The sequence below is a fragment of the Pleurodeles waltl genome, chromosome 10 (genome assembly GCF_031143425.1).
Source record: "Pleurodeles waltl isolate 20211129_DDA chromosome 10, aPleWal1.hap1.20221129, whole genome shotgun sequence".
NCBI lineage: Eukaryota > Metazoa > Chordata > Amphibia > Caudata > Salamandridae > Pleurodeles > Pleurodeles waltl.
Genome location: NC_090449.1, coordinates 792,007,388 through 792,032,444, shown reverse-complemented (window position 1 = coordinate 792,032,444; position 25,057 = coordinate 792,007,388).

Genomic DNA, 25,057 nt, shown 5'->3' with positions numbered 1-25,057 from the left:
GAAAACTAGAGACCTAGGGGAATCCAAGGAGGGGTGACTGGCGGGGCTCGGACCAGGTTCTGTTACCCAGAATCCTTTGCAAAGCTCAAAAATTGGCTAAAAAAACACATGTTCCTCACATTTCTGTGGCAGAAAGTTCTGGAATCTGGGAGGAGCCACAAATTTCCTTCCACCCAGTGTTCCCCCAAGTCTCCCGATAAAAATGATACCTCACTTGCGTGGGTAGGCCTAGCGCCCGCGACAGGAAACGCCCCAAAGCGCAACGTGGACACCACCAAAATTTTGGAAGAAAACAGAGGTGTTTTTTGCGAAGTGACTACCTGTAGATTTTGGCCTCTAGCTCAGCCGGCACCTAGGGAAACCTACCAAACCTGTACATTTCTGAAAACTAGAGACCTAGGGGAATCCAAGGAGGGGTGACTGGCGGGGCTCGGAGCAGGTTCTGTTACCCAGAATCCTTTGCAAAGCTCAAAAATTGGCTAAAAAAACACATGTTCCTCACATTTCTGTGGCAGAAAGTTCTGGAATCCGAGAGGAGCCACAAATTTCCTTCCACCCAGCGTTCCCCCACGTCTCCCGATAAAAATGATACCTCACTTGTGTGGGTAGGCCTAGCGCCCGCGACAGGAAACGCCCCAAAGCGCAACGTGGACACATCACAGAAAACAGACCTGTTTTTAGCAAAGTGCCTACCTGTAGATTTTGGCCTCTAGCTCAGCCGCCACCTAGGGAAACCTACCAAACCTGTGCATTTCTGAAAACTAGAGACCTAGGGGAATCCAAGGAGGGGTGACTGGCGGGGCTCGGACCAGGTTCTGTTACCCAGAATCCTTTGCAAAGCTCAAAAATTGGCTAAAAAAACACATGTTCCTCACATTTCTGTGGCAGAAAGTTCTGGAATCTGGGAGGAGCCACAAATTTCCTTCCACCCAGCGTTCCCCCAAGTCTCCCGATAAAAATGATACCTCACTTGCGTGGGTAGGCCTAGCGCCCGCGACAGGAAACGCCCCAAAGCGCAACGTGGACACCACCAAAATTTTGGAAGAAAACAGAGGTGTTTTTTGCGAAGTGACTACCTGTAGATTTTTGCCTCTAGCTCAGCCGGCACCTAGGGAAACCTACCAAACCTGTACATTTCTGAAAACTAGAGACCTAGGGGGATCCAAGGAGGGGTGACTGGCGGGGCTCGGACCAGGTTCTGTTACCCAGAATCCTTTGCAAAGCTCTAAAATTGGCTAAAAAAACACATGTTCCTCACATTTCTGTGGCAGAAAGTTCTGGAATCCGAGAGGAGCCACAAATTTCCTTCCACCCAGCGTTCCCCCACGTCTCCCGATAAAAATGATACCTCACTTGTGTGGGTAGGCCTAGCGCCCGCGACAGGAAACGCCCCAAAGCGCAACGTGGACACATCACAGAAAACAGACCTGTTTTTAGCAAAGTGCCTACCTGTAGATTTTGGCCTCTAGCTCAGCCGCCACCTAGGGAAACCTACCAAACCTGTGCATTTCTGAAAACTAGAGACCTAGGGGAATCCAAGGAGGGGTGACTGGCGGGGCTCGGACCAGGTTCTGTTACCCAGAATCCTTTGCAAAGCTCAAAAATTGGCTAAAAAAACACGTGTTCCTCACATTTCTGTGGCAGAAAGTTCTGGAATCTGGGAGGAGCCACAAATTTCCTTCCACCCAGCGTTCCCCCAAGTCTCCCGATAAAAATGATACCTCACTTGCGTGGGTAGGCCTAGCGCCCGCGACAGGAAACGCCCCAAAGCGCAACGTGGACACCACCAAAATTTTGGAAGAAAACAGAGGTGTTTTTTGCGAAGTGACTACCTGTAGATTTTGGCCTCTAGCTCAGCCGGCACCTAGGGAAACCTACCAAACCTGTACATTTCTGAAAACTAGAGACCTAGGGGAATCCAAGGAGGGGTGACTGGCAGGGCTCGGACCAGGTTCTGTTACCCAGAATCCTTTGCAAAGCTCAAAAATTGGCTAAAAAAACACGTTCCTCACATTTCTGTGGCAGAAAGTTCTGGAATCTGGGAGGAGCCACAAATTTCCTTCCACCCAGCGTTCCCCCAAGTCTCCCGATAAAAATGATACTTCACTTGCGTGGGTAGGCCTAGCGCCCGCGACAGGAAACGCCCCAAAGCGCAACGTGGACACCACCAAAATTTTGGAAGAAAACAGAGGTGTTTTTTGCGAAGTGACTACCTGTAGATTTTGGCCTCTAGCTCAGCCGGCACCTAGGGAAACCTACCAAACCTGTACATTTCTGAAAACTAGAGACCTAGGGGAATCCAAGGAGGGGTGACTGGCAGGGCTCGGACCAGGTTCTGTTACCCAGATTCCTTTGCAAAGCTCAAAAATTGGCTAAAAAAACACATGTTCCTCACATTTCTGTGGCAGAAAGTTCTGGAATCCGAGAGGAGCCACAAATTTCCTTCCACCCAGCGTTCCCCCACGTCTCCCGATAAAAATGATACCTCACTTGTGTGGGTAGGCCTAGCGCCCGCGACAGGAAACGCCCCAAAGCGCAACGTGGACACATCACAGAAAACAGACCTGTTTTTAGCAAAGTGCCTACCTGTAGATTTTGGCCTCTATCTCAGCCGGCACCTAGGGAAACCTACCAAACCTGTGCATTTCTGAAAACTAGAGACCTAGGGGAATCCAAGGAGGGGTGACTGGCGGGGCTCGGACCAGGTTCTGTTACCCAGAATCCTTTGCAAAGCTCAAAAATTGGCTAAAAAAACACATGTTCCTCACATTTCTGTGGCAGAAAGTTCTGGAATCTGGGAGGAGCCACAAATTTCCTTCCACCCAGCGTTCCCCCAAGTCTCCCGATAAAAATGATACCTCACTTGCGTGGGTAGGCCTAGCGCCCGCGACAGGAAACGCCCCAAAGCGCAACGTGGACACCACCAAAATTTTGGAAGAAAACAGAGGTGTTTTTTGCGAAGTGACTACCTGTAGATTTTGGCCTCTAGCTCAGCCGGCACCTAGGGAAACCTACCAAACCTGTACATTTCTGAAAACTAGAGACCTAGGGGAATCCAAGGAGGGGTGACTGGCGGGGCTCGGACCAGTTTCTGTTACCCAGAATCCTTTGCAAAGCTCAAAAATTGGCTAAAAAAACACATGTTCCTCACATTTCTGTGGCAGAAAGTTCTGGAATCCGAGAGGAGCCACAAATTTCCTTCCACCCAGCGTTCCCCCACGTCTCCCGATAAAAATGATACCTCACTTGTGTGGGTAGGCCTAGCGCCCGCGACAGGAAACGCCCCAAAGCGCAACGTGGACACATCACAGAAAACAGACCTGTTTTTAGCAAAGTGCCTACCTGTAGATTTTGGCCTCTAGCTCAGCCGGCACCTAGGGAAACCTACCAAACCTGTGCATTTCTGAAAACTAGAGACCTAGGGGAATCCAAGGAGGGGTGACTGGCGGGGCACGGACCAGGTTCTGTTACCCAGAATCCTTTGCAAAGCTCAAAAATTGGCTAAAAAAACACATGTTCCTCACATTTCTGTGGCAGAAAGTTCTGGAATCTGGGAGGAGCCACAAATTTCCTTCCACCCAGCGTTCCCCCAAGTCTCGCGATAAAAATGATACCTCACTTGCGTGGGTAGGCCTAGCACCCGCGACAGGAAACGCCCCAAAGCGCAACGTGGACACCACCAAAATTTTGGAAGAAAACAGAGGTGTTTTTTGCGAAGTGACTACCTGTAGATTTTGGCCTCTAGCTCAGCCGGCACCTAGGGAAACCTACCAAACCTGTACATTTCTGAAAACTAGAGACCTAGGGGAATCCAAGAAGGGGTGACTGGCGGGGCTCGGACCAGGTTCTGTTACCCAGAATCCTTTGCAAAGCTCAAAAATTGGCTAAAAAAACACATGTTCCTCACATTTCTGTGGCAGAAAGTTCTGGAATCTGGGAGGAGCCACAAATTTCCTTCCACCCAGCGTTCCCCCAAGTCTCCCGATAAAAATGATACCTCACTTGCGTGGGTAGGCCTAGCGCCCGCGACAGAAAACGCCCCAAAGCGCAACGTGGACACCACCAAAATTTTGGAAGAAAACAGAGGTGTTTTTTGCGAAGTGACTACCTGTAGATTTTGGCCTCTAGCTCAGCCGGCACCTAGGGAAACCTACCAAACCTGTACATTTCTGAAAACTAGAGACCTAGGGGAATCCAAGGAGGGGTGACTGGCGGGGCTCGGACCAGGTTCTGTTACCCAGAATCCTTTGCAAAGCTCAAAAATTGGCTAAAAAAACACATGTTCCACACATTTCTGTGGCAGAAAGTTCTGGAATCTGAGAGGAGCCACAAATTTCCTTCCACCCAGCGTTCCCCCACGTCTCCCGATAAAAATGATACCTCACTTGTGTGGGTAGGCCTAGCGCCCGCGACAGGAAACGCCCCAAAGCGCAACGTGGACACATCACAGAAAACAGACCTGTTTTTAGCAAAGTGCCTACCTGTAGATTTTGGCCTGTAGCTCAGCCGCCACCTAGGGAAACCTACCAAACCTGTGCATTTCTGAAAACTAGAGACCTAGGGGAATCCAAGGAGGGGTGACTGGCAGGGCTCGGACCAGGTTCTGTTACCCAGAATCCTTTGCAAAGCTCAAAAATTGGCTAAAAAAACACATGTTCCTCACATTTCTGTGGCAGAAAGTTCTGGAATCTGGGAGGAGCCACAAATTTCCTTCCACCCAGCGTTCCCCCAAGTCGCCCGATAAAAATGATACTTCACTTGCGTGGGTAGGCCTAGCGCCCGCGACAGGAAACGCCCCAAAGCGCAACGTGGACACCACCAAAATTTTGGAAGAAAACAGAGGTGTTTTTTGCGAAGTGACTACCTGTAGATTTTGGCCTCTAGCTCAGCCGGCACCTAGGGAAACCTACCAAACCTGTACATTTCTGAAAACTAGAGACCTAGGGGAATCCAAGGAGGGGTGACTGGCAGGGCTCGGACCAGGTTCTGTTACCCAGATTCCTTTGCAAAGCTCAAAAATTGGCTAAAAAAACACATGTTCCTCACATTTCTGTGGCAGAAAGTTCTGGAATCCGAGAGGAGCCACAAATTTCCTTCCACCCAGCGTTCCCCCACGTCTCCCGATAAAAATGATACCTCACTTGTGTGGGTAGGCCTAGCGCCCGCGACAGGAAACGCCCCAAAGCGCAGCGTGGACACATCACATTTTTTCATTGAAAACAGTGCCTACCTGTAGTTTTTGGCCTGTAGCTCAGCCAGCACCTAGGGAAACCTACCAAACCTGTGCATTTCTGAAAACTAGAGACCTAGGGGAATCCAAGATGGGGTGACTTGAGGGGCTCTGACCAGGTTCTGTTACCCAGAATCCTTTCCAAACCTCAAATTTTGGCTAAAAAAACGCATTTTTCACACATTTCGGTGACAGAAAGTTCTGGAATCTGAGTGGAGCCACAAATTTCCTTCCACCCAGCGTTCCCCCAAGTCTCCTGATAAAAATGATACCTCAGTTGTGTGGGTGGGCCAGGTGCCTCCAACAGAATAAGGCCCAAAACTTGTAGAGATACAGGGGATAGTACTGCGAGTTTATAAGGACATATTCTTTTATACATCTTTAGACTGACTCTGCTTTGGGGACCCACATACGTGAGGTGTCATTTTATTTGGGAGACTGAGGGGAACACTGGGGAGTAGGAATTTTGTGCTGGAGTGGTGATCGTACGAAGAAAAGTCAGGAAAATATGCTTTTTTTAAGCACATTTTGAGGTTTACAGAGGAGTCTGGGTAAGAAAATGTTGGGGGATCCACGCAAGCCACTCCTCCCTAGACTCCTTGGGGTGTCTAGTTTTAAAAAATGTCTGGCTTTGGTAGGTTTCCCTAGATGAAGGCCGCACACAGGACCAAAAACATAGGTGCCCTCTCCCCCCCCAAACACAGGTAGTTTTGTAATATATCGTTTTGATGTGCCCACATACGTCCGTGATGTGCCAAACACTAAAATTTTGAAAAGAAACACACTTAGGTTATGTGAAAAAGACCCCTCACCCACCAACCAAGTTGGTGGCATGCTTCATCATCGGGGTCCCACCTGAGGCACCTAGCGTGTCATAGGTGTGCTGCGACGCCTGATTACAGCGGAGCAGGTTTGGTCATTTTTACCACACATACTGGTTGGATTTGGCACGAGGGTGAGTGATGGTTCAGTGGATCAAATTTTACTAACAAGAGCTTTCACAAAAATGAAAAGCACTGTTAGTAACTGAAAGGCAAAAAACTGAACCAATGACTCACAGCTCGTGAGCTGTAAAGCCGCGACAAGGCACCAACCGCTTTACAGTCCATTCACACAACTTTCATACATGACACACACAAGGCCATTCACACCGCCAGCCACGGGCCCAGCACATTACAACACTCACATCGACAGACAGCGCCACTCAAGGGCCCATCACTTACATACGCCCACATGCCTGATACAACAATCACACCAGCTGATGGGAGTGTGTGGACTGGTGTTTGGCTGGCAGTGTGTTGCAGTAGCCAACATCAAGTCAATATGTACAGTCTCAGCCAAGCCCCACTCCACACACAATGGCATCATATTTTTTTTTTTTTTTCAAACAGAGGAACCCCTAACTAAGTAGAAAGAATTACAAAACAACAAACACAAAAGCTCTAACTAACAACATGACAGAAATGCTAACCATGAAACTAAACACATGAAAATACAAAACAGACATGAGTTTACACTCATGGTTGTTCCCAGAAATTCTTCTGGGTGTGGTAATTCTTAAAACAAGCACCGACACACAGCCCAGGCTTTGAAGGACAATCTGGGCAGTACATTCGAGACTCCCTCCGGATACCTCTTCGAAAACACACTCTACATTTCTTAGCTGGAAAGTCTTTTTTGGGTGTGGGAGGAATGTGCTCAGCAAAGTGGCGATCTTTCAATCTAGCCACATCCTCCACCACTGCTTCTCTAGGAACTCTGGCCTGTTCCACCACAATAAGGCTCTCTATCACTGACTCCTGAAATTTCACAAATGTCATCTTTGAGTCTGGAGACCTATCCCTAAACACAATAAAAGCATTGAAGGTTGCTAAGTGGAAGAGGTGAAGTGCTAACTTCTTATACCAAACATAAGACTTACGAATAGCAGTATAAGGTTCCAACCTCTGGTCAACTCTATCTACACCTCCCATGTGCTTATTATAATCTAAAATGCACACAGGTTTGCGCACTTCAGCAACCTGGCCCCAAACAGTCACAGGGGAAGTACTCTCATCATGGATGGTACTTAGCATGTAGACATCCCTCTTGTCTGAAAATTTCAAAGCTAGCAGCTCCTCGTTCCGCAAGGCACAGCACTGTCCCCTCTCAAGTTTTTTACAGACAAGCTCCCTTGGATAGCCTTTCCGGTTAGAACGGATTGTGCCACAAGCAACTGTGTCCACTCTAAACAATTCCTTGAACAACTGCACACCAGTGTAGAAGTTATCTACATTCAAATGGTGACCTTTGTTGAACAGTCGTCTACCAAGATCCCACACTATTTTCTCAGTAACTCCAAAAGTGGGAGGACAACCAGGGGGGTCAATATTGGAATCCCTACCAGTGTACACACGGAAACTATACACATATCCTGTCCTACTTTCAGACAGCATATACAATTTAATTCCATATCGTGCCCTTTTGCTAGGAATGTACTGCCTAAAAACCAAACGACCCTTGAAGAGGACCAAAGACTCGTCCACACTTATCTCTTTGCCTGGAACATAGACCTCCGAAAACCGATCTACAAAATGATCAAGGACAGGCCTAATCTTAAAAAGACGGTCAGAATCTGGGTGATCTCGTGGCAAGGCTAATGCATTGTCAACAAAATGCAGCATCCTAAGAAGAAGCAAATACCGATTACGACTCATGGTAGCTGGAAATATAGCTGTTGCCATCAAGGGACTAGTAGACCAATAAGAAGCCAGTGACGGCTTCCTTATCAACCCCATCAAAAAAGTCAAACCCAAAAACTTTTTTAGCTCCTCCAAATTTGTGGGAATCCACTGGGCAGCTCTAGAGTGTGGCCTAAGTCTAGCAGCGTTGTCCCTCAAATGCTGCTCCGCATACAAATTAGTCTGCTCAACAATCTCTTCCAAAAACACATCATCCATGAATAACTCAAAGAAATTGATAGGCATAAAGTTCTCTGTATTGGCGTTACACCCCGGGAGACCAGTAAAGGCAGGCAACTCTGGCTGCTCCATGTTTGGGGCAACCCAGACATCAGGTCTTCTAACGGGAAACCTTTCAGCCCCAGGTTGCTGCACTATTGGCACATCAATGTCCTCCTCTAAAACAGAACCTTCATCTGCACTGAGTGTGGCTTCATCATCAGAAGATTCCCCTCCAACAGAAACATCACTGCCAGAATCTCTGACTTCCTCCTCTGCCTCAGATGCAGAGTCCGTCTCATAGTCATGATCAGACTGTGACTCAAAAAGCATACGAACCACCTGCTGAGCGGTCATCCTGCGGCTAGCCATGATCTCTCCTGCTAAAATTAACTGGACAAATTCACCACCAACAACCAGCACTGTGTAAGACAAGTAACAAAGTGTAGCTTTGTTAGTAAGAGTTACAAACTCAAAAACTATACCGCTCACTTGCCTGAAAAAGCTTGATTCACCAGCAACTACACAGCAATCACCAATGATATCCCACTAAAAAGAAAGAAAGAAAGGCAAATTAGAAATAAGACAAAACAAATATCATTGTGCACAAACCTAAGGACAATTTCACACACAATCCTGCATTTAGTACACCGCCTACAAACATGTCATTCATGCATGGCAACAATACTCCTTTGGAGTAAATTGTTTTTACTTACCTAAAACATGCAACTGTGCAAACTGCAGGTCAACCACCGCCAAAACCGCAAGGAGCCACAGCAAATAAAGCAAAAGCTTTGAACTAGAACAAAAAGGAGGAAAACATTTTTTATCACAAATGCAAAGACTTCTTCAGTTGACAAACACCCCACCATCAAACATTTTAGAAATTGGTGCCTAAGTGGATTCTGCCATAGGGGCAGATGGGCCTACTAAAAAAATAGGCCTGTCTGCCCCAAGGAAGCCAAAAAATACCTTTAGTACTGTGTCCCCATGGAGAGCGACCCTTGCCAAAGGGGACAGCCCTCAAACAAAAAAAACACACACAACACTATCCCTGGTGCCTAAGTGGCTTCTGCCCCCTTGGGGGCAGGTGGGCCTAAGAAAATAGGCCCATCTGCCCCCAGGGGGTGTAGAAATGGCCAACAGGTCAATGCCCCCCTTGGGGGGGCGCCCCGTGACCAAGGGGACGCCCCCCCCACAAAAATAAACAAATAAAAAAAAATTCCCTGGCGCTCTAGTGGTTTCTGCCCCCCTTGGGGGCAGATCAGCCTAAAAATAATAGGCTGATCTGTCTCCAAGGGGTGCAGAAATGGCCTGGGTACATGTGCCCCCAAAGTGGGGGGCGACCCTTGCCCAAACCCCCCCCCATCCACTAACACACACACACACACACACACACACTATCCCTGGTGTCTACGTGGCTTCTGCCCCCCTTCGGGGCAGGTGGTTCTAGAAAAATAGGCCCATCTGCCCCCAGGGGGGGCAGAAATGGCCAACAGGTCAATGCCCCCCTTGGGGGGGCGCCCGTGCCCAAGGGGACGCCCCCACACAAAAATAAACACATGAAAAAAAATCCCTGGCGTTCTAGTGGTTTCTGCCCCCCTTGGGGGCAGATCAGCCTAAAAATAATAGGCTGATCTGTCTCCAAGGGGTGCAGAAATGGCCTGGGTACATGTGCCCCCAAAGTGGGGGGCGACCCTTGCCCAAGCCCCCCTCCATCCACTAACACACACACACACACACACTATCCCTGGTGTCTACGTGGCTTCTGCCCCCCTTGGGGGCAGGTGGGTCTAGAAAAATAGGCCCATCTGCCCCCAGGGGGGGCAGAAATGGCCAACAGGTCAATGCCCCCCTTGGGGGGGCGCCCGTGCACAAGGGGACGCCCCCACACAAAAATAAACACATAAAAAAAAATCCCTGGCGTTCTAGTGGTTTCTGCCCCCCTTGGGGGCAGATCAGCCTAAAAATAATAGGCTGATCTGTCTCCAAGGGGTGCAGAAATGGCCTGGGTACATGTGCCCCCAAAGTGGGGGGCGACCCTTGCCCAAGCCCCCCCCCCATCCACTAACACACACACACACACACACTATCCCTGGTGTCTACGTGGCTTCTGCCCCCCTTGGGGGCAGGTGGGTCTAGAAAAATAGGCCCATCTGCCCCCAGGGGGGGCAGAAATGGCCAACAGGTCAATGCCCCCCTTGGGGGGGCGCCCCGTGCCCAAGGGGACGCCCCCCCACAAAAATAAACACATAAAAAAACATCCCTGGCGTTCTAGTGGTTTCTGCCCCCCTTGGGGGCAGATCAGCCTAAAAATAATAGGCTGATCTGTCTCCAAGGGGTGCAGAAATGGCCTGGGTACATGTGCCCCCAAAGTGGGGGGCGACCCTTGCCCAAGCCCGCCCCCCATCCACTAACACACACACACACACTATCCCTGGTGTCTACGTGGCTTCTGCCCCCCTTGGGGGCAGGTGGGTCTAGAAAAATAGGCCCATCTGCCCCCAGGGGGGGCAGAAATGGCCAACAGGTCAATGCCCCCCTTGGGGGGGCGCCCCGTGCCCAAGGGGACGCCCCCCCACAAAAATAAACACATAAAAAAACATCCCTGGCGTTCTAGTGGTTTCTGCCCCCCTTGGGGGCAGATCAGCCTAAAAATAATAGGCTGATCTGCCCTCAAGGGGGGTAGAAATGGCCCTAAAAGACATGCCCCCCAAAGGGGAGCGACCCTTGCCCAAGGGGGCGCCCCCCCATCTACTACACACACAATCCCTGGTGCCTAAGTGGCTTCTGCCCCCCTTGGGGGCAGATGGACCTAAAAAAAATAGGCCGATTTGCCCCCAAGGGGGGTAGAAAAGGCCAACAATTCTCTGCCCCCTTGGGGGGGGCGCCCCTTGCCCAAGGGGGCACCCCCCCCCACATAAATACACATAAAAATAAAAAACCCTGGTGATCTAGTGTTTTCTGCCCCCCTTGGGGGCAGATCTGGCTAAAAAGTAGCCAATCTGCCCTCAAGGGGGGCAGAAATGGCCCTAAAGGACATGCCCCCCACAGGGGAGCGACCCTTGCCCAAGGGGGCGCCCCCCCATTCACTACACACACAATCCCTGGTGCCTAAGTGGCTTCTGCCCCCCTTGGGGGCAGATGGACCTAAAAAAAATAGGCCGATCTGCCCCCAAGGGGGGCAGAAAAGGCCAACAGTTCTCTGCCCCCTTGGGGGGGGCGCCCCTTGCCCAAGGGGCACCCCCCCCCAACATAAATGCACAGAAAATAAAAATCCCTGGTGATCCAGTGGTTTCTGCCCCCCTTGGGGGCAGATCCGCCTAAAAAGTAGGCCAATCTGCCCCCAAGGGGGGCAGAAATGGCCGTAACAAATTGCCCCCACAAGGGGAGCGACCCTTGCCCAAGGGGCCGCTCCCCGCATGCCAAAAACAGGTAACAACAATAAAAAAAAAAAATCCCTGGTGTCTAGTGGGCATTCCTGCTGCCCGATCGCAATGCGATCGGGCAGCAGGAATGCTCAAAGAGACACCGGGGGAAAGGAAAAGCCTTTCCTTTCCCCCGGTGCCTCTTTAGCCCAAATCCCCCACCCACCGGGAAGAGGAACTCACCTCTTCTCCGTTCGCCGCACAGGAAGCAAATGGCTTCCTGTGCGGCGAAATCCCCATAATGAAGTCAGCGCGCGATCGCGTGCTGACGTCATTATGGGGGGGTGGGGGGGTCGGGGGTGGAAGGGGAAGGGCTTCCCCTTCCATCCCTGACTTTGGGGGGGTGGGGGGAAGCACACAGAGGGAGCGAGAGCGCTCCCTCTGGGCTGTGTGCCGAGGACGTAGTGGTTACGTCCTCGGCACAGCAGCACTGTGCCGCGGGACGTAACCACTACGTCCGCGGCACAGAAGGGGTTAAGAGAGCCCAGGCTGGGTGCTTTGGCCAATCCAAATGCTGCTGTCATGCTGCCAACAGCATCACAGCATCGTTTGGATTGCCTGCAGGGCTGGCTGGGAGCCTGTGTCTGCAGCAGAGGAGTGGCGTGGTGGTGGCGGCGGCAGCTAGAAAGGTGTTTTAAAAAAAAAAAAAATCCCCCCCACATGTGCCACCCGCCCCTACAAAGCCCTGCAAGCCACTCCTGTTTCCAGATAGCGCAGTTTCTTGCATCATGTCAACCGCTATATTTCGGTGATACATATAAAATTGAAGTTGCAATCATATTCAAGGGTGCAGCAAGGTTAGTTGTCAAAGACTATGCTTGCACCACATTCAAATCAGTACTTGATACTTGGTTTAATGCTGAAGAAAAGCAGGTTTATCTCTCTCCAGAATGGGACTAAAGATTTCAGCTTGGCTTTTCAATAAGGAGAGGACATATTTGTCTAATCTTGAGGCACTTTGGCATCAACCATGGATCGCTGAACAGAAGTGGCCACATAGTGCTTTTTGATGTGGCTGATCAACACCTTCCTGTTTTTGTTCACACCAGCGAGTAGTGACAGGATTACATTCATTATGACATCTACCTAAAAGGTGGGCAATCCACTGAAAACTTTAGCCAGGCTCGAGAAAGATCCCTGGCTCTAGCTCACCTCAAGGTCCTTTTGAAATCTTGAGGCCCAAATGAGACGAGCTTTCATGGGAGCAGATATTCCCTAGTGGCTACAGCTTCTGACCATGACCATGTAACATGTGGAATCAGTGTCAAGTCATAGCCTCAACTCAGCATTCTGCGAATCCTGGAAAATCTCCAGACGCTGAAAAAACATCTGTGTAACATAGTATGCGACTCTTGTGAAGTGCTCTTATGTCCTTGGTCAAAGTTTGCTCAATGTAAAAATGCCAAAAATAAAATGTGTGTTCGCCCTTCACCCAAGCCACAGTCTCACCCTCCAAGAATTAAGAAGAAAGCTTTAATATTTGGTGTAAAAAAGAGATAAGCATCTGGTGAAAGAATTGCACAGTGTGAAACTAGAAAATCTGGTATCAGGTCTGGCTTCTCTGCTGGACTAAATCGTCTGATTTTAGGCAAACAATTTATTTCACTGGGCCTCTTTTTTGTTCATAATCACAACTTCAAATTTACGAGTTCAGGATGTGTGATGCACAAAAACCTCTCATTTGTTTGATTTAATAGACTATAATGTTGCTTCATGTGTAATAAGATTCAAGCCCACATATGTGATACACATAACTCCTGACTTGCATTTTGGCTCACTAATAGCATCAGGGTGAGGGAACGTTTAATAAATACTTCTCAGTGCAGTGATATAATCTGATATTTTAAGGTCAAACACTTCTGAATATTAAAGAAATATATTTTTTGAATTTTGAAACTACCATTCATGTTGTAACATGATGTTCGTTCCATTGTTTGCATGCTGAATATTTTCATGGCTCAAATTATGCACGGGCTCCTTGAGCCAGAGCCGACTGTTGACTCAGCTCTGGCTTGTCACACTATTTAATTTGATAGCTCACGCACCTTTACTGCTAACCCAAAAACTGAAACCAGTGGGCTTTCAGATGGTCTAAAGACTTGCTTATCAGCAATGCACTCCTGAACCACCTGTCCTTCTCTTGGAAGCTATCTGCCAGCAGCTTTCCCTTCAGTGGCAGAGTGATAGTGTTTCTTGTTGGAGAGCGTTTCTGTCACTTCTTGGTTATTGTGTAACAAAGTCAATTGTGAGACAGGTTCACGAGTCAAATTTAGATTCTACCATCTTTACAGGGAGATGGAGATCAGGGACATACTACAAATAGCATTTGATGTGAGATTCAACCAGCTAATTGTCTTCTAGATTAGGTGATCTGTGTGCCCTTTAGAAATTGTACTATCAAAGCAATCCTGAACCTATAGTCAAGGTTTGCTTTAGTGTACCATTGTGTAGCTCAGAGACATTGTTTGACTCCAGATAGAAGAGATGCAAGTATAATAGTTGTAGTCTTAAAGCAGACATAGCATCAATAAATGCCTTTATACCAAAAGCAGGACCATTATCTAATTGAAAAGTAGGAACTGCTCTCATTAATACTAGACACTGCAAGTCGTTTATGACTGCTTGAGCAAAGGCAGTCTTTTGTTCCCTCACCCAATGACATGTAGAGCAGAAATCAATGTCTGCCAATCTGTACTTCTAATTGTGATTATGGCCAGCATGCCAACATGGGCAAGGAAAACCACCCCAGGGGGTTATCAGATATTGTAAAGAGAGTAGGTATTGGTATTACAGCAGTAGAATGCTTCATGTGTTGACAATTGTTACATTACTGCACATATTTATTCACTTAATAAGTTACATGTCTCAACCCCCAGAGATTCAATTTGCTTACTCTTGTGTAGGTGGGTGATTCACCTCCCCACAGCCTCACTGATGTTCCCTAAACCCCACTTACAGTTCCCTAATCACCTCACCTTTTGGAGTAAGTCTGCCCCTTTTCCCACTCACTACCTCCATTCCCACCCACATTTACTCCTAAAACATATACTTAAGTGTATGGAGACTCTCCTTTGGGGCGGCAAACACTCACACATATGTGTAGGTAATACAGATGGGTAAACCTCTGAATGTAGGTTGTAAATTGCAATTTGTAGGACATTTTGTACTACAAAACAAATTACAAAGTGCAGTTTGTGAATCATGCCCAGAGTATTTTCCTTAGTGCCAGTTGAAGGCTGTACAGAGCCATGCATATAGAACACTCATACGTATAAACTTGTATGGGTAATGTAAGTGGAGTCTCCAGGATTACTTGTTGATATAGAAGACACTCCTGTGTCCTAAATGCAGAATAATAGTCATTGATATTTTTCCACCCAGCACAGATGTAATGCATGTGCAATAGATATCTTTTCTATACCACTCACCTCAAGTATAGTTATTGGTTAAACTGTGAAAGTCTGCTTTCTATATTCCAGAGGACACTCCTCGAAAGTGGCCATCAGAACTGAGACTTTTGCCAGACATCTGAGTTGTTTTTCTCCAGTTGAATATAAGTGTTATCTGTAATATACAGAGGTTGTCTTTCTCTCAGTGTAAACTACATATTTATAGCCTGAAGTGCTAAGAACAACCCTAATTACAAAAGTTTCTTCTTGGCCCGTCTGGACATACATCATCCCGAATAGGTCTGCCTGCAGTTCTCATAAGATAGCAGTCTGTGTATCCATATAATTCTTTTCACATCGAGATATGTAATCTTAAATTAAGAAATTATATTTTATATCGATGTTGAGCCAAAAGAGTCACTATTCTCTCCACTCTATGTTGGTGCTTTATTAAATAATTGGCTGTAATATATATATATATATATATATATATATATATATATATATATATATATATATATGAAACAACCCTTCAGGATCTTCTTATAAGATCCTATTACTTCTTTTTGCAAAAGATTTGGAGCTGATTTTAAGCCCTTCGTTCAATGAAATGATGAAACGTAATCATTTTGAAATTCACCAAGTGAGAAAAGGGTTAGAAAATGTGCTTCAGGAGCTATGTTTGGAGAACCCATTGGAGAAAGTCAACATCATTTTGTATTTTCCATAGCTAAATTTGTTGTCAGTGCAATACTGTGAGCATTTTGCACCACATCTGTATTTGTGTGAGCATTCAAATTTCTGTAATCCAATTCAATTCTACATAAGTAATCTGCTTATAGTACCGGAAAAGGGGGATATCTCATAGTCGAGTGAGAAGGCACTGTTACATCTTGGGACTGTAATTGATCTAGGATGGCACAGACATTGTTCTTTGCTTCTGGCTTTAATGGAAATTGAGCCTGTATCTGCAGTTCACTCTATGGGGGAATCAGATGTGAGACAGATTCTTTGTCCCACCCTGTTTGATTTCTATACAGTGTCTGATCCAGCTTTAAAGCCCACTTGCATGCATAGTTTTCCCTGAGATCCTCAGGTACTAAGAAGGAAATCTCTTCCATTATTGCCTCCTGTACATGAGGTTGAAGGCCAATCATTCTCAGAGAGAATACAATCATAGGCCTCTGGTAAATGTTCCCAGAATACTACTTATATTTGACACAATATATTGGTGGTCATTATGAGTTTGGCGGTGTTGGACCACCCTGCCGGCGGTGGAGGTGCGACTGCCGACAGGGTGGCTGTCTGGATCGCCGTATTATGACTCAGGTGGAAAACTGTGAACAGACCAGCCACTTCACTGCTGCTACAGCCAGAGCGAGAGAGCCACCGCCTCCAGGGGTGGCCCTCTTCAAGCTGGCTGGAAGACCCTTCCCACCCACCGTATTACGACACACCACAACGCCACGATTTCCGGGGCAGAACCACCGCCACACAAAGCCTGAAGGAGGGGAGCTGTATACAAGGAAACAATCACCGTAGGGACACAGATGACGCCATCGCCAACATGGAGCGTGAATTGGAAGTTTTCCCATTGCTGATCTTTGCCATATTCCTTCAGGACCGTGACCGCCGATGAAGATGGCAACTGTGAGTACAGCCACCTAGCACACAAGGGAGGAAGGGGACAATTACACACCCACATGCCACACCCATCCCACACACACACCACCATGCCCACACAAACGCACACTGACATACTTACACACACACACCCTCACCACCAACATCCCAATGCACACACACCCCAAAACTAGGTACACAATCTGAACAGGTAGAGACTTACCTGACACATGCGCAAAAAGAAAAGTACTAAGCACATACTTGTGTACACAACCCTCACACATTAAAACCCAGTACTACGGAAGAAAAATGCACCAGCATGCCTGTTGGCCAGATATATTAAACCTGAAACTGGAGGCAGAAAAATAAGTACAGACAAGGCAATAGGCTAGTCCTTTCAAATAGTCCGGTTGTGCCCACAAGGCTCCCACTTGACTCTTATCATGACCATGGCCTCCACAGGGAAGGGGCATCAATGGGGCAGGCAGGCACCTCAGGGAGCAGGGGTATGGGGTGGCAGGGTTGGGGACTCAGGCTTGGGAGGGGGGGTTCCTTGGCTTAGGTTTTGGAGTGGGTGGGGTTTAGGGCTTGCCCTGGGTAGTATTGGGAGTGGGCTTGGACCGGGGGTAAGAGTGGGATCAGGCCTCCCTGGTGAAGGGGCACGGGACGGTGAAGGGAGGACTGGGGAGGATTCTGACGAGGAAGGAGTGGATTTGGTGAGGCCAAGACAGCGTTTAGGGACAAGACGGGGTGGGCCAGTGGGTTCAAAAAGGTTGACACTGGAAAGAAAAAGCATCTGATGGAGGGGTTTTGTAGACAGGTTTGGAAGTGGAGGTTGAGGGAGTGGAAGTATGCAGTGTAGGCGTGCTGTCAGTGGATGCAGGTGCATGCTTTGTCTGCTGATGTTTGGTGGATGGCTGTTGCGTGGATGAGTAGGGGCATTTGCGTGTACTGGGAGGAGGGGTGGTAACAGTGGGAGAAGACAGGCAGCTAGTGTAGATGGATGTTGTGTGGGTGTCTGCAGGTCTGGTGAGTGTGCAGTAAGTGTCTGTGAAAGTTGTTGTGGTTAGTGCGGGTGTGGTGTCTGGGGTGCATGAGTGGATATCAGCAGTTGTGGTGACTGTGAGAATGGGGGCAGAAGCAGTGACTGAGGGTGCAGAGCATGTGGGTGTGCATGGTGAGGTGATAGACAAGGAGGAGGGGGTGTGCAACACAGTTGGGAAAGGGGATGTTTTTGTGTGTGCACTTATATGTTGAGTGTGTGCCTGCTTGTGGTGGGACGTGTGGTGCCTGTGTTCCACTTTCTTGTGTGTTGTCTTGGGTGTATGCTTGTCTGCATGTGTGCTTGGGATGGGTGAAGGCGTGGGGTGCTGAAAGGGGCAGAGGAAGTGGGAGGGGGGACAGAAGAGCCAGGGACACTGGCTGCCATCAAAGAGGAGGCCAGAGCCTGGAAAGATCTCTGTAGCCCAGACATTGCACCATGAATGCCTTCCAGGTAGACATTGCCTTGGATGCCAGCCCCTGGATGGCATTAATGACGGTTGTCTGCCCTACAGAGATGGTTCTAAGGAGGTCAATAGCCTCCTCACTGAGGGCAGCAGGGCTGATTAGGGCAGGGGCAGAGGTGCCTGTGGCAAAGGAGATGCCCACCCTCCTGGGTGAGTGGACACGGGCAACTCGGGGGGTGGGAACTACTGGGAGGGTGGTACTGGTACGGGGGTGGCAGAAGATGTTGTAGATCCGGTGATCCAAGAAGGGTCCACCACCACCAGGAAGTTGCCGTTGGAGGAGCTGTCAGAGTCACTACCTGCAGTGGTAGTTGCCTCCCCGTGGTGCTCCCTTCACCCTCCATTCCACTGGTCCCCTCTGCGTTGGTAGTCCCAGCCTCCTGGGTCCTGTGGGCAGCAGCATCCCCACTTGCCGGTGCCTCTTCTCCTTTACAGATGATGCTAATGCACACAAGGACACAAGAACACAGAGGGGGGTTGGGAAAAAAAGAAGTAGGCTGTCAATCACTGATTGAAAGGCATGTTGGCACAAATGCACTCCCACCCATCCCAGACATTATACCTTAACATCACCCACTACATCAAGGTAGATACCTCTGATTGGTCATCTACCTCCCACACTACATTGACCTACCTACAGTTTCCTGGCCAATTACATCACCATCCATTCCCTAAATTTACAAATAGGTTGAGTTGGCCCAATGGAGAGGGATGCTGTCCCACTACAGTGTGTCCAGTCTCAGAGGACATACATCAGACCCACTAGCCCACCCATGGGACCTGTTACATAGCAAAATACCCACCCCTTCAAAGCAGAAATCACAATCCCACTGATGGAGAGGGGGATGCCTGCATGGAAACACCTGTGTACGACCCAGCCAAAACTTGCCCACCATCCTTTTGCACCCAGCTATACGTCACAAAAAGCAATCTGACCAGTGGTAGTACTCACCCCCTTATGGCTGCTATGCTGCCTTCAAGCGCCCATCCAACTCAGGATTGGCCACCGACAGAATGCGGCCCATTAGGGGGGGGGGGGTCATAGTCCGACCAGCACCCTTTCCTCGTTGGGAAGCCGTCCAAAGCTGGGCCTCTGCGGTCTTCCGTGCCCAGCATCTCAGGTCCTCCCACCGCTTCCTGCAGTGGGTGCTCCGCCAGCTGTAGACCCCCAGGGTCTGCACTTCTTTGGTGATGGCTCGCCAGTATCCCTTCTTCTGATGGGCGCTAACCTGCATGTAACACACAAGAGGAAAATGTAGCTGTGAGTGGAGGCGCACCATTAACACATGGGCTACAATAGCACCTGCAAATTTACCATGCAAAATTACTGTCATCCATGAGCCAAAACACATACTCCCTGGCACACTGCACCTATCCATGCCCACATTCTTCAGTCAAGCGCACAACTCTCTGATGCATTGGCACACATTCCCATGACATAGAATACCACTGGTCGCTCATACAGCTTTGTGTACAGGGGTAGGACCCCGTCCACCAGCTTCTCCAACTCCCCCGATGTGAAGCGCGGGTCCCTTTCCCCTGTAGTCCGCGCCATTTCCAGGACCAGAGTCAGGACACAGCAGCACACGCAATGGAGTGGTGGCTGTCTTGAGGTGCAGGAGTCAAGTGGCATAGGCAACCCAAAATGGCGGTGTAGACCGCAGCGGTGTGCACCGTCACCGCCAATGGTGTTCTTGATTGGCCCCTGTTTCCCATAGACAACAATGTTAACCAATGAGCTGTTGCACGGCGGTGAACACCGCCATGACGACATACGCCAGCGGTATGATGTCACTTTCTACTCTCCACAACCTGTATTACTGGAGGTTGCCATTTTATGAAGAAAAGGTGTAACCAAACAGGACAGGGGCAGTGTATATGGCACCAGCTCATCTACCATCAGGGAGCTAGAGGTGACATGACAAATGCCTATACCCATATTATGGTTGCAAGTATGCCTACACAGTTAAATGTCCCTGCCACAGCCATCACGACATATTGCCCATTCTGGGTCTGATCCTGCTTCAGATCTGATACTGTGTAGTGTGTGTGGAATACACATACAATGGATGTGAGAGGTGAATGGTGAGTAATTAGACCTACACAACATGTATCTACCTTTTTTCCCCATAGCTTCCGACCCATGTGGAGAGGGAGGCCTACTTCTGTCTACAGACCCCTGGTTGATCTGGCTGCCATGGAGGAGTGCCACATCATCATCAATTATCGCCTGAACCGTTACACAATCCGTGAGCTGTGTGCCCAACTGGAGCCTAAACTCATGTCTGCAATAAGAAACCCATATGCTATCCCTCCAACATTGCAGGTTCTATCAGTCCTACATTTCTTTGCAACTGGCTCATTTCAGGTGACAGTGTGCATGGTATCCGGTGTGTTACAGCCAATGTTCAGCAACATCCTAACTAATTTCTTTCGTGGCTTCTTACAACACATGCAGAGTTACATCCAGTTTCCCCAAAGTCCTGATCTCATTACTGTCAAGTCAAATTATTATGCCATTGCTAACATACCACATGTGATTGGTGCCATAAATGGCATTCACATACCCCTAATTCCCCCCAAAGCCTATGAACAGGTGCACAGGAATCGCAAAAACTACCACTCACTGAATGTGCAGTTGGTCTGTCTTGCAGATCAGTATATCTCACAGGTGGCTGCACGATTCCCTGGATCTGTCCATGATGCCTACATACTGAGGAACAGCAGTGTGCCACACATGCTGACACAACTACAGGGGGAGAGAGCCTGGTTAATAGGTGGGTGTGTATGACACAGATCTGCAGCAATACATGACTGTCAGCTTGTTTGCATTGCAGTAAAGTGTGTTTGAACTAACTTTTAGCCCTCTTCCCAGGTGGTTCAGGATATCCAAACATGACACCTGTGAGGACAGGACAGATGCAGAAAACCGGTACAATGATGCCCATGGTCGCACAAGAAGGGTGATTGAGCGGACCATTGGGCTCCTGAAGGCCAGATTCCGCTGACTGCACGTCCGGTGGATCACTGTGCTATGCCCCTGACAAGGTGTGTCAGATTGTAGTGACCTGCTACATGCTCCATTATTTGGCTCTGAGGAAACATGTCCTACTACTGGAAGAGGATGATGCTGCACTGCCACCCGTGGGATGCCAGGGGATGGATGACAGTGATGGAGAAGATGAGGGGGATGAAGTTGGCTCCAGGGCCCAGATAGTACAGCTCTACTTCCAATGACTCTGCACTGTGATATTAGCTAGACTGGGCTGGATGTCAGTGGCAGGGGGTGACTGTATCTCCACAGTGCTGTGGGCACAGGAGTGTGTGTATGTGTGGATGTTTGGGGATCCACTTTTGGCCATCTTCTGAGTGTTGAACAGAGTGGTCACAGTAGTTTTACACTTCATCATTACCTGCATGACACTGTGATGGCTTTTTTCTCCACATACCTCTGACAGGGATGTTGTCTGCAGCTCATATGGATATTCTTCATGGATGTGGCACTTGTGGTGGGGCAAGGGCTGACAGTTGTCCTGGCAGGTTGGCATTCCTAAACACTATGGTGGGTGATGTAATGTTCAGTTTTCATCAGCCACTCTACATTTATATCCATGAAAATGTGTATTTACACATGTCTGAGTGGTGCATAGCCCATATTAGTAATAGGTGCAAACTTTAACATAGTTTCCTATGCTGAAATGGGGGGTGCATGCCTAACAGAAAATGTGGCTTCTGTTGTATTGGTTCAGTGCAGTTAAAATTATGTTACATTTCTGTTGCTGACAGATGCTGCTATGGTGTCCTACCCCTGACATATGTCTACATCATGGATGTTGAATGGATGTATTTAACACTCCTGGAGTGTGCAGTGTCACGTACTTGCCATCCACCTCTCTGTACAATGTATTCCTGCAAGATGTGTGTACTAAGGTTCATGTTTGATGATGTCAGATACCTTGATATTTGATACATTGGTATGAAATAATAATTTTTGGGTGTGATCAGGTACTGTTTATTGATTTTGTTCATGACATAAAGGATGGGAATGTGGAAGGGCTTGGGCACATGGTGAACGGAATACTCTGTTTCATTTACACAGCTGTTGGTAGCACAGGGGAGGAATCCATGGGGCCAATGTGATATGGGCAAATGGCTGTGGATAGTCATCAAGATGGCTCAGTGGCACACAAGGGAGACAGTGCAGGGCAGAGTTACTTCTTGGCGGTGAGCTTGGTCTTGGCTACAGAGTCACTGGGTTGTCTGACTCTCCGGCCATGTTTGCGAGGGACTTCCTGGGCTACAGGGGAAGTGGTGCTGGTGCCCTGTGAGTCCTGTGGCAGGGCCATCATTCCACTAACTGCTGCAGATTTTGATGGCTGGGCTGTGTCCTGGCTAGTGGAAGGGGCCTGCTGGTGGGTGGTGGACTCTGGCAAGATGTCAGGCAACCTCTGCAGCACCCCTGCAATGGAGGCCATGGTAGCATTTAGTTGTTTCCATAGCTCCAAGGCCTCCTGGTCTTGTGACACATGCAGCCTTTGGTTGTCCTGAAACGTGGCCAGGATCTGGCCCATCCTGTCCTGGGATTGATGGTATGCCCCCAGGACCTCTGATATGGCCTTGTGCGACGCTGCATCCCTCCTTGGCCCACCCCCTGTGCCACTGACACCTTTCTACTGGGCCTTGCCCACTGTGCCTGTGTCCCCGCCACAGGTGGCCAAGTCCCACTTGCACCGGGGCCTTCATCGTCCTGCCTGGTGGAGGGTGGTGACTCCAAACCCTGTACAGGTGGGCAGACAGTTTGTCACCTGGAGACACTGGTGTGTGGAAGTTGGGCCACAGTTGATGGTGGTGGCTGAGTACTGGGGGTGTCAGTGGTGTCCTGGGTGGGGCTTCTGGAGGCTGACTACCCAGGACTGTGGGATAGGCCAGGGTATTCCTCTTGGTCCAGACATCCAGCTGCACTCTCCTCACTGAGGCCTTCTTCTTCTGGTGGGGGACTTGCACTTCTTGCCATCTCAGGCCTAGTGGCATGGGCTGTGGTACCTCTTTGTAACATCAATGAGAATTTGGTTTCCTGCAATGTGTTATGCACTGTGGCTAGTGGGTGATAGTGCAGTGGCAGTGCTGGAGGGGACATAGCATTGGCAGTACTGTCTCTGAGTATTTTCATCGTTTGATATGTGTTTGTTTTGTAGTTTTTGCCATTGTCGTATTTTTCTCCTGTTTTCTGCCCCCTATGCTGTCATTGCCATATCCCTTGCAGCACTAGCCACCTGTTTGTTGTACTTCCATTCCCTGTCACCTGCATGCAGGGGCCCTTCGGAATAGGTGTGATGCATTTTTTATTTAAGGCATTGGTGGTGCATTGTGGCTGATGTAGTGCAGCATACATTACATGCAGGGGTTGGTGATTGTGCTTACAGGGATGAGTTATGAGTTGGGTCGGGTGTTGTGGGCATGCAAGGATTCTGGGTACTGTTGTATTTGGGATGTTGGATGTGTATGTGATGGGGTGTTTAGTGGTAGTGAGAGGGGTAGGGTGAGACATGCATTACAGGTACACGGTAGGGGAGAATATATTATTTACCCAAGTCCAGTCCTCCAGTGAGTCCAGTGAGGCCCTCCGGGTGCAGGATAGCCAAGACCTTCTCCCAGTCGGTGTATTCGGGAGGTGGAGGGTGGCCACCACCAGTCTTCTGTACTGCAATTTGATGTTGTGATGCCAGGGAACGTACCTTTCCCCGCAGGTCGTTCCACCTCTTCCTGATGTCATCCCTTGTGCGTGGATGTTTTCCCACTGCATTCACCTTGTTGACAATCCTCTGCCATAGCTCCATCTTCCTGGCGATGGAAGTCTGCTGTACCCTTGCCCCTAACAGCTGCAGCTCGACTCTGAGTATTTTGACCACCATTGCCCTTAGCTCCCTATTAGTGAAGCAGGAGTACTTGGGGGGTGCCATGGTGTGTGATGTGCGTGGTGTTGTGAGGGTGAGTTGGTGGGGGTGGTGTGGTGTGTGTGTGTGTGTGTGTGGGTGGTTCCTGGTTGTGGGTGTGTGGTGCTTATGCAGTTTGTGTTTTTGTGTGTGTGACTGAGGTGATAGGTTTGTAGAGTGTGTGCGTGGTGTTCATGGCAATAGCTATGGTGCACTTGGCGTCGCAAAGGATTGTGGGATGTATGTGTGTTTTACAGTGGTGTGTGTAGTGTGTGTATATATGTCTCAGGTGTGGGGCTTTTGAATAACCCAATGTGTGACATTGTTGTTGGTGGGTGACATTACTGTCTGCAGCGGTCCGTACCGCCAATGGCATACCTCCGTTGAATAACTGTGGGGCTGACTTGTGGATCATAATTTGGTGGGTGGGTTTTTGATGGCATGGCAGTGACGGGTTGCTGAGTCCCACCTTTCCGCCGTCGTTGTCCCTGGCAGTGTGTGAGGTTTGGCAGACTTTTGGCCGTTTGGCTTTTTGTACTCAGAATACGGCGGAATGCATTCCGCTGACACTGCCAGGCTTTTGGCGGCCGCCAGCACAGCGGTCAGTGGTGTTTCCCACCAAACTCATAATGAGGGCCATAGTCCTCTATTTATATTTCTACAACATAAACCCTGTGCGTAGAATTTACATGTGCATCTGGTGTTTCTGCCTGAATGCATTCTTCAGTTGAGTCACCACCAGATGATCTTTGAGAGTCAGGCAGATGGTAGTTACTTCTGCTGCACTGTCCAACAGTGCTACTGTCCATGTTACATTGTTTCGAAGTGGTCACATTTTCTGAGGCATACTTCTATTTCATTATTTGACCAGCCATTTTTGTTTCATAAAAGTGCTCTTGCTCCTGAAAGTTCAGGTCTCCTAAGAAATCAGAATATTTTGGAACAGTATACCACTATTCATAGTACTATAGTTGGGAGACTGTACACTGGACCATATAATCTCCCGG